Raw genomic sequence first — 10,202 nt, 5'->3', positions numbered from 1 at the left:
GCTTAAGCTTATTAGTGCAGTGCTTTAACCCGCTGCGCCACCAGGGAGGGCCTGCTAGAAGTATTTTAATAAGTATAATGATTTGGATATAGCAAAAGGAAGTCATATAGGAAGATGATGCATTAGTCAGATAAGATTTGTTAAGAAAAGCAGGGCAACTTTAATATACCCATAGATGGATAGGAAACCAACAGTGAATTAGAAAAATGCAAAATTTGTTCACAAGGTGACCTGGGAGAAAGGAAATGCGGGTGAAGAATTTAGTGGTTCAATAATAAATAGGTATACATAAATAATTAGTTTGTGACAGTTTTAATGACAACCCAGCCATGGGAGAAGATGAATCTACATATTGAAAGAAAGCAGTTAAACTGTTGACTTGCAGAATGACAGAGGTAAAGAGGATACATTTAAGTTAAGACAGGCAGCTTGTCTAAATATGGCTAATATTAAATACAGGTGATTATAGCATTTGAAATTGAAATTAAAAATAATCTTTGATTCACTTATTTTAAAATTGCTAAGTCCCCTCAGCTGCATATTTCACCAGGTGCCGGTGCAGTTGGAACAACAAGCATATCCAATGATTTAAAAATAACATTCACGGGTGTCACCTGATGTCACTTCAGATAAGAAATGCTGTTCCTAATCAGAGAGAATGCTCTCTGGTATTCATCCTAAGGCTTCCCAAACCTGTGTTACATATTTATGTCATGCATTTTAAAATAATCTTCTGGATCTTGAACATATTAAATAGATTAAATTCTGAAAGTAGTAAACATAAAAAAGAAATGGAATGTGTTGGTTTTAGGAAGCCTGTACATGAATACAGCTCCTTTTTCATGATTGGGTTTAAACAAATAAACATGACTTGATTTTTTTTTTTCCCTGCAGATACTACAAACTGAGTAAAATTTAGGGTGATACTCGTGACTTGTTCTTCAGAGAGACATTTATGGCTTAAATTTGCAGGCTCTTCAAGTGTTTATCCTCCTAAAATATCAGCTCAGATTTGAGAAGAAGCAAACATTTGTGAAGGCACCGGGGCAAACAATGTGCTAACTGCTTTGTGCACATTTACTTTTCCCAATAAAAATACTATGAAGAGTAGATCTTACCTCTCTTAACACAGAAAACATCTGAAGTCCTGAAAAATTAACTTGATACCTCAAAATTAAAAATAAACATAAACAATCACCCAGTTGGCACCTAGACTACTCTAGGAAGTATAGGCTTTTCTCTTTATGTATATAGGTATTTCTATAAGGATGATTTTTCAAATTTATCAAATAAAACATCAAGAATAAAAAATGCATTTATTTCTATTGTTCAAATCACAGCTAAAATCTCTAAGCCATCTGTAAAAAAAAAAAAATGGCATGTTTGAAATGTGACTGCATACTACCTTCACGTCTATGAGCTAACTTGACTTAACTTAGAATAGCTGCAACTCGATACTGTGCAGTCTTTGAGCAAATCATGGACAGGCAATTCCAGGTGAAAAGAAAAAAATGAGAGACTTACAGAAGACAAAGCACAAAATGACTTAGAAGATAAATGAACAAGAAATATACACAACACATCATAATTATTGTAATTCTAAACCTTTTTTTAACTAACACACATGAAGGCCATGGAAATTTGTAAGACATACAGAAATTAGTGACAATACAATATTATTCTCAAAAATTTCAAAGAAATGGGAGACAATGGATAACATTAGTGTGTTCAGACTTTTGTGAAACCAGTCTAGTCTCTTGGCATCTGGGCAATGTTTCTAATATAATTTTCCATAAAATATCATAAGGGTAGAATATTTTTCATTTTTTGCTAATTAAATTTTTTTAAAAAATGAATGCATTACATGAAATGAAAACAACATTTTCAGGAGTCTTTGCAGTTACTCAACCTTTGACATTGGTGTGTGGTTTCTTAATTAGACTGTCCCTTGTTTTAGTAATTTGCATTAAGCCTATCAATCTAGCCAAGTTTCATAAAACCTAGGTTGTATTTCTTTAACTTGTACAAAAATTTTCTTTAGAGCTGTTAGCAGACTCCTTGCTGTGTCCCTGTATATTAAGGTGACTACATTTCTCTGAATCTAAAATTCTCAAAGTAGCAAATAAGGTAAGACGACATGATAAAATGCAGTGAACTTATGCTGCTTCATCTGAACAGATGAGAGCTACCTTTATTGTGGGTAGGAAGGGCATTATCCTGCACAACAGATCTAGAGAATCATGGAGTCTCTTTCAGTTTATATTACATGAAATAGGAGGGGACACTTCTATCATGAACCTTCTTGAAATGGAAACAATGTCTTCGCCCTCCAACTAGATTATTTAGATAACAAAGCTTTTCAGGAAAAAAATAGCACTGCGCATTTCACTTGTAGACATGCTGCATATAGAGAGGATACAATGAGTTACTAGCACTAGATATGTTTTTATGTTACCTGATTTTTATTAAATGGGTGTTATGTGGAGAGGGATTACCTTGCATCTATAAATTGACATCTTGAAATAGAGACCATTAAACTCTTATAAAATAATTCAATATATACACTGGTGGTTTCTCTATTTTGTAGACTTTAGCAAAATTTAAATAACTGCCTCTGAAATCATAGCTAACTTTTCATGACGTTGTAATTGAAAATATCCCCCAAACTATATAGAATATATTTAATTGATTTTGGAATCATTTTAAATAATCTATATTAATTTGTTTTCAAATGAGGTTATAAAACACTATTGCATCATCTAAGAATTGCCTATATAGGAACTTAAGATGACAGTGATGCACTTCACTATAATTCAGATATTCAGATATCATACATAAGGTACTTCAGAGACTACATCCTGTGATATGATTAATATTATTTCATAATTGTTTCATACCCCCTAATATCAGCCGATTATTAGCAAGGTGCTGATATTGAATATCAGGTAAATATAAGTGTTCTGGTTATTGGCTCAATCAGCATTTTGTTTTATATATCTATACACACACATGTGTGTTTATGTGTGTATGTGTGTTTATGTATGTAGGTATTTGCAGTATATATGTACATACACTACAAATTTGCCCTTCCAGGTTGATGCTAAGCAAAATAATTCAGAAGAAAACATAACTATCATATGTTTTCACTTATATGTGAAATTAGGAAAAAAGAGACAAAAGGTCAAAAAACAGATCTTGACCATAGATACCAGTTATCCAGAAGAGGGGGGTAGAGGGAACAGTGGGGAAGGATGAAAACAGTCAGAAAGAATACTAAGGAACTACGGGTGCTTTGTTGGAGGTGACAAACCCTATATTGCCCCCAAATAAAAAAAAAAAAACATGTTAAAAAAGATAACACTAAGACCCTCCTTGGTGGCACAGTGGGTTAAAGCACAGCACTAAGAAGCTAAAGCCACTTCAGCATGAGTTCGATCCCCACCCTGCAGGTGACCCACATGGTGCTGCAGACCTCTCCTGACCCACCCACTGCTGCCCTCAGCAGTGTACTTCATCAGTCAGCCTCTTCTACTCCCCACTCTGTTGCTGGTGAATCTTCTCACTGCCCCTGTCCCTCTGGCCTGTACCCCAGTTCTGTATGCATAAATAAATAAATCTTTAAAAAATATATACACTAAAAAATATAAAATGAAGTGTCCTTCTAAACAGATTAATTGGGTTTATATTATAAAAGTTGTGTCTATGATTATTTGTAGATTTTTCACTGTGGATCATCGTGTAAGAGATAATTTTAATGGGGTGAAAGTAAATCATCTTGTTATAGAAAGGAGAAAAGCATAAAGTAATACATAAAAAAGGGTTTGATAAAAACTTTATCAATGAGTTTTTTTCCCTCAATATTTGCATCAACATATATTTTACTTTTATTACTTTATTTCATTTCTCCTGAAGGAAATATATAGTCTAAATGACAATATGTTCTTCTTTATAATTACATACCACAGAATATTAAGATTGTCTAGTAACCTAAGTGAAAAATTAAAGTGTCTATCTAAAATATTAGGTGCTTTATCATGAAATATGCTTTAAAATATCAAACAAAATGTTAATATGAAAAAGTCCATTTACCTGTGCATGTCCTTATTTTATACTTATTTTAGTACTAAAAAGGTTAACATAAAAGGCTTATCTGCTAATTTTGGAAGTTAACACCATAAAGTAAACATAGCCAATTTCATTTTGTCAGGGATAGAATTGCAGTTCTCTGAAAAATATCAGAAACTGTGTGTCATTTTCTAATCAATTGCAACATAATAAAATATAAAGAAATATCACTTCAATATGCAAGAATATTTTTAACCAAATAAAAAAAAATCAAGCTAAGTAGTAACCAATAGGACTAAAAAACAATTTTTGGTAATCTGTAATACAAAGTGGAATTGCTTTAGAAATTATTAATACCAGTTTACCTATATATAAACATATTAAATCTGTGGGCTTTTCTAAAATATAGAAACAAAAAGCATTTAGCTCCATGAAAATATTTTAATGTTTAATAACAACATATGAACAATTGTTGAAAACAAGTTAAAACAGATAAATAATACTTAAAATGTAATCTTTTATGGTTGTTTAATGTTATTTCTCCTGTGTAATATAATGCTTTTGAAATATAACAGCTTATCTCATTCTCAGTTCAGGAAAACAAGAAATAAGGGCTAAGTACTATGGAAATGGAAATTGATAAGAAATTATTTCTTTATAATGATAATGCAATTTCATTTCAAAATATTTTATTTTAATCAATAATATGAAATTATACTTAAATACTTATATGAATCTTAAATGTTTGTCAAGTTTAGTTACCTCTTTGAAGAATACTGATAAATACTTATCCATAAGAATTCAGCTATATAGTTAGAAAATATTAAAAATGTCATCATCAAAATAAAATGTTCTTTGTAATATGTTGTTTCTTTGATATTTGATTATAGCAGTTTCTTTTATTGTAATGTAATAATTAGTTTATAAATAGCATATTCAAAATACAATATACTCTAATTAAATACAATTGTGAAATTGGAAACTGTAATAGATTGATATGTATGAGAGGCCACTTGGAAGTGAATATTCCAGGCTTAGTTAGAACAATATAAACCATATCAGAACAATATAAAAATAATTTATAGGCCCTCCCTGGTGGCGCAGCGGGTTAAAGCACAGCACTGAGAATCTAAAGCCGCTTCCGCGTGAGTTCGATTCCCGCCTGCCCCGGAGGTGACCACATGGCGTGGCAGACCTCTCCTGGCCCTCCCGCTGCTCCCCTCAGCAGTGTACTTCGTCGATCTGCCTGTTCTGCTCCCCACTCTGTCTCTGGTGAATCCTCTCACCCTCCGCATCTCTGGCCTGTACCCCAGTTCTGTATGAATAAATAAATCTTAAAAAAAAATAATTTATAGAAGAAAATAAAACATTACCCCAACACTCAAATTGTTTAATAGTTATAAATGCTCTTTGTAATATATTGCATAAGCAAGGGAAGGAACTACAAGGATATATTTCTGATGCAAGTTGCTCTCCTATTTCTAGGGCTGCATCCTAGTAGAGAGTAGGGCATCATGCTATTTAAATGATGTCATCAAGGCAAACCTTGAGAATGCTACAGGCAAACCTTCAAAGGTAATTAAAGCAAGTTACTGTTATCCTCAGGTAGCTGAGGAAATAGGTGAAGTGTGTAGAATAAGTTAAATGTCTTATGCAAAATTTATGTACATTTATGCAGTAATGGTTATTGTCAAACTCATAAGTACTTTGAATTACTATTGATAATACAGGGACATTATATAGTTAGCCTGTCTTATTGCCACTTACTTACATGCAGTTTAATCTACCTTGCCTTCAGGTTGAAAATTAGAAAATGATGAGATTCAAAAAGATTAAAAGCAATGGTTAACTTGAATATTATGGAGATGATTATGTATAATGTAAGATAATTTTATCAGTGTCTACAATTCATCCCAATAACTTTTGAGATACATATATACTAATTGCATTGTATTACTGATGAAAAGGAGATTATAGAGATACTATTTTTAATCAAAACTTTGTGGCATTGCTTTTTTAAAATTGTATTTATTTTTAGCAAAATGTAATGAACTGGGAATATCAGTTGATCCTGGTTGCAGTGCCCTAGGTATAGAATCCAAAAATACACTGACCTTGGAATACCTGAAATATTCACTTCTAAACTGTTCAATTCAAACAGAACTGCACTCACTATGTCATACTGCTACCAATAGTAATTTGAGGTAACTGTCGCTTTAAAAGTAACCATCAGCTGTACCTAAATGTACATTATTTTTATATAAAAACCCTGGTATCTTCTTTCAACATATATTTTAAAGAGAGCTAATACAGTGAATAAGTTAAAAGCAAGTACATTTCTCTGTTATGCTACTGAGAAAGAAAATTGTAGTCATTAGTCAAAAAAGTGAATAAAATTGGATATATGCTACATAGTGACCTTGATATTGATTTTGAAAAATATTCTTATAACCTGCATGATATCAAAACAACTACTGTTCACAAACTCTCTTTATAAAGAAACTATTTCCCATTTGAACAGCATAACACACTTGTCAGTTAAAAGAAAGCACATATTGGCCAAGAACATTTTAGTGGCTGGGAGTATAACAGAGGTAGAAATATGATATTATTGCAATAGAACTACATATTATTTGAGGCAATTGATTTTTAAAACTTATCTTAAGTTTTATGCAGTTTTTAGTAAGTAGGTTTACAGATGATATAGAATAGTATCAACTTTAAATATTAAGTTATAATAGACTGATAAAATGAGCATTGTTGTTTTTTTTTAATGGCAGATATTTTTGAGTAGACATTTAATGTAGGTTCTTATTTTTCATATTCTGAAGTATAGTAGAAAACCATCTAGCTATTCCAACAAAATAGTAGTTTTTTGTTGTTGTTGTTGTTGTTGTTTGTTTTTTGATATGTTACCTATGATCCCCAGGCTTTCTCTAGGTCTTGTATAGTTCCTAAGATTTCAACTGAGAAAAATATCAACTAGTTCTAATTTGGGTGATGGTGCTCATGATGGTCTTCAGTTTCACATTTCAGGGGAAATGGGTGGTTTGGTGGCATGTTACCTTAGGAAATATACAAAGACCAATGTACTTAGCATTATATACCGCTGTCTAAATATGTATAGTCTGTCAATGCCAACACATTTAAATGGAAATGAAAAATAGGTTTTTTTTTCTTTTTTTCTTATGACTGTTTCTGTAATATCAAACATACAGTTCACATTCTTGAAAGTATCTCAGTGTTTGACTAATTGTGCATTCAGGGTATGTTTTTAATCTGATAATGTATCGGCTATAGTAATAAAATATTATCATATTAAACTTAAATATCCTCAGGGAAAAGCATACCTGGAATATTGTGTTTGGTCACCAGATCTTTATTTTAAGTTATATGAGGATAAACTGTGATAGACTCACAACACAATGACATGGATGAGAGGACTTGAATGAACCATAGAAAAATGGTCGGGATCCCATTTGTATTGTGGATGATACTCTAACCTGTGTCTATAAAAGCACAAAAAAAAATAAGATCATTGGGTAAAATATTCAGCAAATTCAATATGAGCTAGTACTCTCTAAAATTATAATTGCCTGGAAGTAGAATGTTTTATCATCGTCAGATGTCATCAAAGAACAATATGTCTGGTGTAAGAGATTGGATGAAGAGTCCTCTATGGGCTTGTGATTTTCATGTTCCATGGATTTAATAAAATTCCTTTGTGTTGTTATACTTTTCCCAGATGTTTCAATTTTATCTTCCTCTCTCCCTTCCCTCATTCTCCTTTTCCTCTCTCACTCCCACAAATACATACACAGTTCTCTCCCAAGCAGTCTTTTATTTAGCTCATATTGTATGTTTTTTCTTTCTTTCACACAGAATTGTCCCATGTATGATATTTGCTTTCTCTCTTACATATAGCCCTTTCCACTTTTCTAGTCTCTTACATACTCTTTTTTTCTTTCAACTTCCACTTCCCCATCCCTTCTCCACACTTCCAAAAGGGGACATAAAAAGATTTCAATGGTGTAAATGTTCAAAACAGCAATATATTAATTTAAAATATATAAAATTGCCATCGTTGTAGGTCCAAATTGGTTAAAAAGCAGCAGTTTCATGTAGTTCATTTACATCCATCATTTACTAAGACTGTTCTTTGATAAATGATTGAAATGAACAAGCAGAATAAATACTGCTATTAACCTCTATCATTTTATAAAAGTATTTGCTGTTTTAGCACAGTTTAGAGGCCAAATTCAGGGGATGACTTGTGCTTCACAAGTAGTTGGACAGGCAGCAAAATGAAAAGCTGTATAAATTTCTAATCTTCCAAACTACCTTCATTCAAGTTACTGTATCATAGATGTTGGTCTAATACAGAAACAATGACTAAACCAAGGTAAACAACAAATAAACAAAAATTGGGTGTGTTTTTAGTTGTAAACTTTCTCTGTAAAAAGAAAAGCACTATGGAAGTTAGACTGTATCCTTATGAGTACTAGTTTTAGTCTTAGGTAGTAGAAAGCAGAGTGTGACAAAAAATCTATAAGGCTAAAATGCAGCCTGATATAAATAACCACATATATGGAGTATAACTTTTTTTTAATAAAAGGTAGAAATGGGATAAAAATGTATAATAAATAATGATAACTACTGTAAACTGGATTCAGAACATCTATATACAAACTGAACTGTCACTAATTCTTTTAGTGACTCTCAGAAAGGCATGAAATCACTCATGGCCTAAATTAGCTCATCTGTAACATGAGTGGGTTGGACTAATTGACCTTTAGATGGCTTTTGTGACCTAAAATTATGTTGCTGTTAGAAATGTTCAGGAATTAATATTATAGAATCCTAGTAATTGCAGTGTAAGAAGTAGAATTAACAGGAATCAATAGTTTGTCATGACAAAGTTAATAATGTGAATATATTTAGATGCCAGAATTTTATTGAAGGTTTTAGTCCATTAGAGAAAACATGCAAATAATATTGACTTTTGTTCTTTGTTTCTGTATTGTGGCTATAAATTCATTGCACAGACTTGGGTGGCCAGTTGAGTTCTTTGCTAGGTTTGTTACTATGCAAGTCATGAGACTACTGATTTCAGATCTCTGTGACAACTTACTGACCTATGATCCTGAGTTCTGTGCTCTGAAACACAACTGTGGTGGATCCTGAGGTCACATTTCACATTAACTCTTCCCAGCCAATGACTAAATGTGGTAGAGATCTCAAGATAGGTACATGTTGAATAAACTAGGAAGTCATAAGACTTCTTTCATAGTGATTCCAACTTCAGATATACTAGATCACCTTGGAACCTCTTTCTTTCACTCAAGATAACACCACTTCCTTTCATTCAGGGTAACACCTAACACCTAGTTTCCATTTAACTGACTTAAATGTTTACCCTCAGCAATCTCTTGTATGTGCAATCCTAGTCTAGCATCTATTTCTTGGAGGATCTGGGATAATAGATCATTTACACCCTTTACATTTCATTCAATGTATTCATCTGTAAATTAGGTTTAATACCTCATTTGGTTAGTTTTAGAAGTATATCATCTATGAAAATTTAGCACAATGCTTATAAAATACCATTATTTATTATGCTCTAGTCAAATTGGGCAACTCATTATTCATTGAGGTTTTTTTGGGGGGGGTCACTTATCTTGTTCAAATTATACCTGCAACTTAAATTGCCCTCTCCATCTATAAATACCTAATTCCTATATCAATTACTAGAAAAAAATCATTGAGACCATCTCTTTCATAGAATGTTCAAATGCATTTTTTTTTTCCTTTTAAAACCACTGATCTTCTTATAACATTTTCTCTTGATGGCTATCAAAAGAAAATTCTTCTTTTTTTTTTATTGTTATATTTCCATTGTGGACAGAAAGTATTTTGAAGTCATTGAATCTCTCATCCATGTTTATACCCTCATTTCTAGAAGTATGATTTTGTTACCTACAGTATAAGTAAATGTTATTTACATAATTAAAAATGTTTGTTTATAGTAAGCAGAAGCCATATCAATTAGAAATGACTATAGAAAATGAATGGCTTTTCTATTAAACCAATATCTAAGCAACATCTTAACAGATATATATATATATATATTCTATTTA

General features: G+C 31.9%; 1 protein-coding gene across 2 annotated transcripts in view; it reads left to right on the top strand.

Annotated features, from left to right (window-relative positions):
- The window catches only part of CADM2 (cell adhesion molecule 2), an 886,897-nt gene that overhangs the window by 198,664 nt on the left and 678,031 nt on the right, over positions 1-10,202 (top strand). The gene's annotated exons all lie outside the window — the stretch shown is intronic.

This window comes from Condylura cristata, unplaced genomic scaffold, assembly GCF_000260355.1.
Source record: "Condylura cristata isolate star-nosed mole 26May11 unplaced genomic scaffold, ConCri1.0 scaffold00003, whole genome shotgun sequence".
In the NCBI taxonomy this organism is placed as follows: Eukaryota; Metazoa; Chordata; class Mammalia; order Eulipotyphla; family Talpidae; genus Condylura; species Condylura cristata.
The sequence above is the reverse complement of the archived record's forward strand: the minus strand, read 5'-3'. Positions and strand labels throughout refer to the sequence as shown.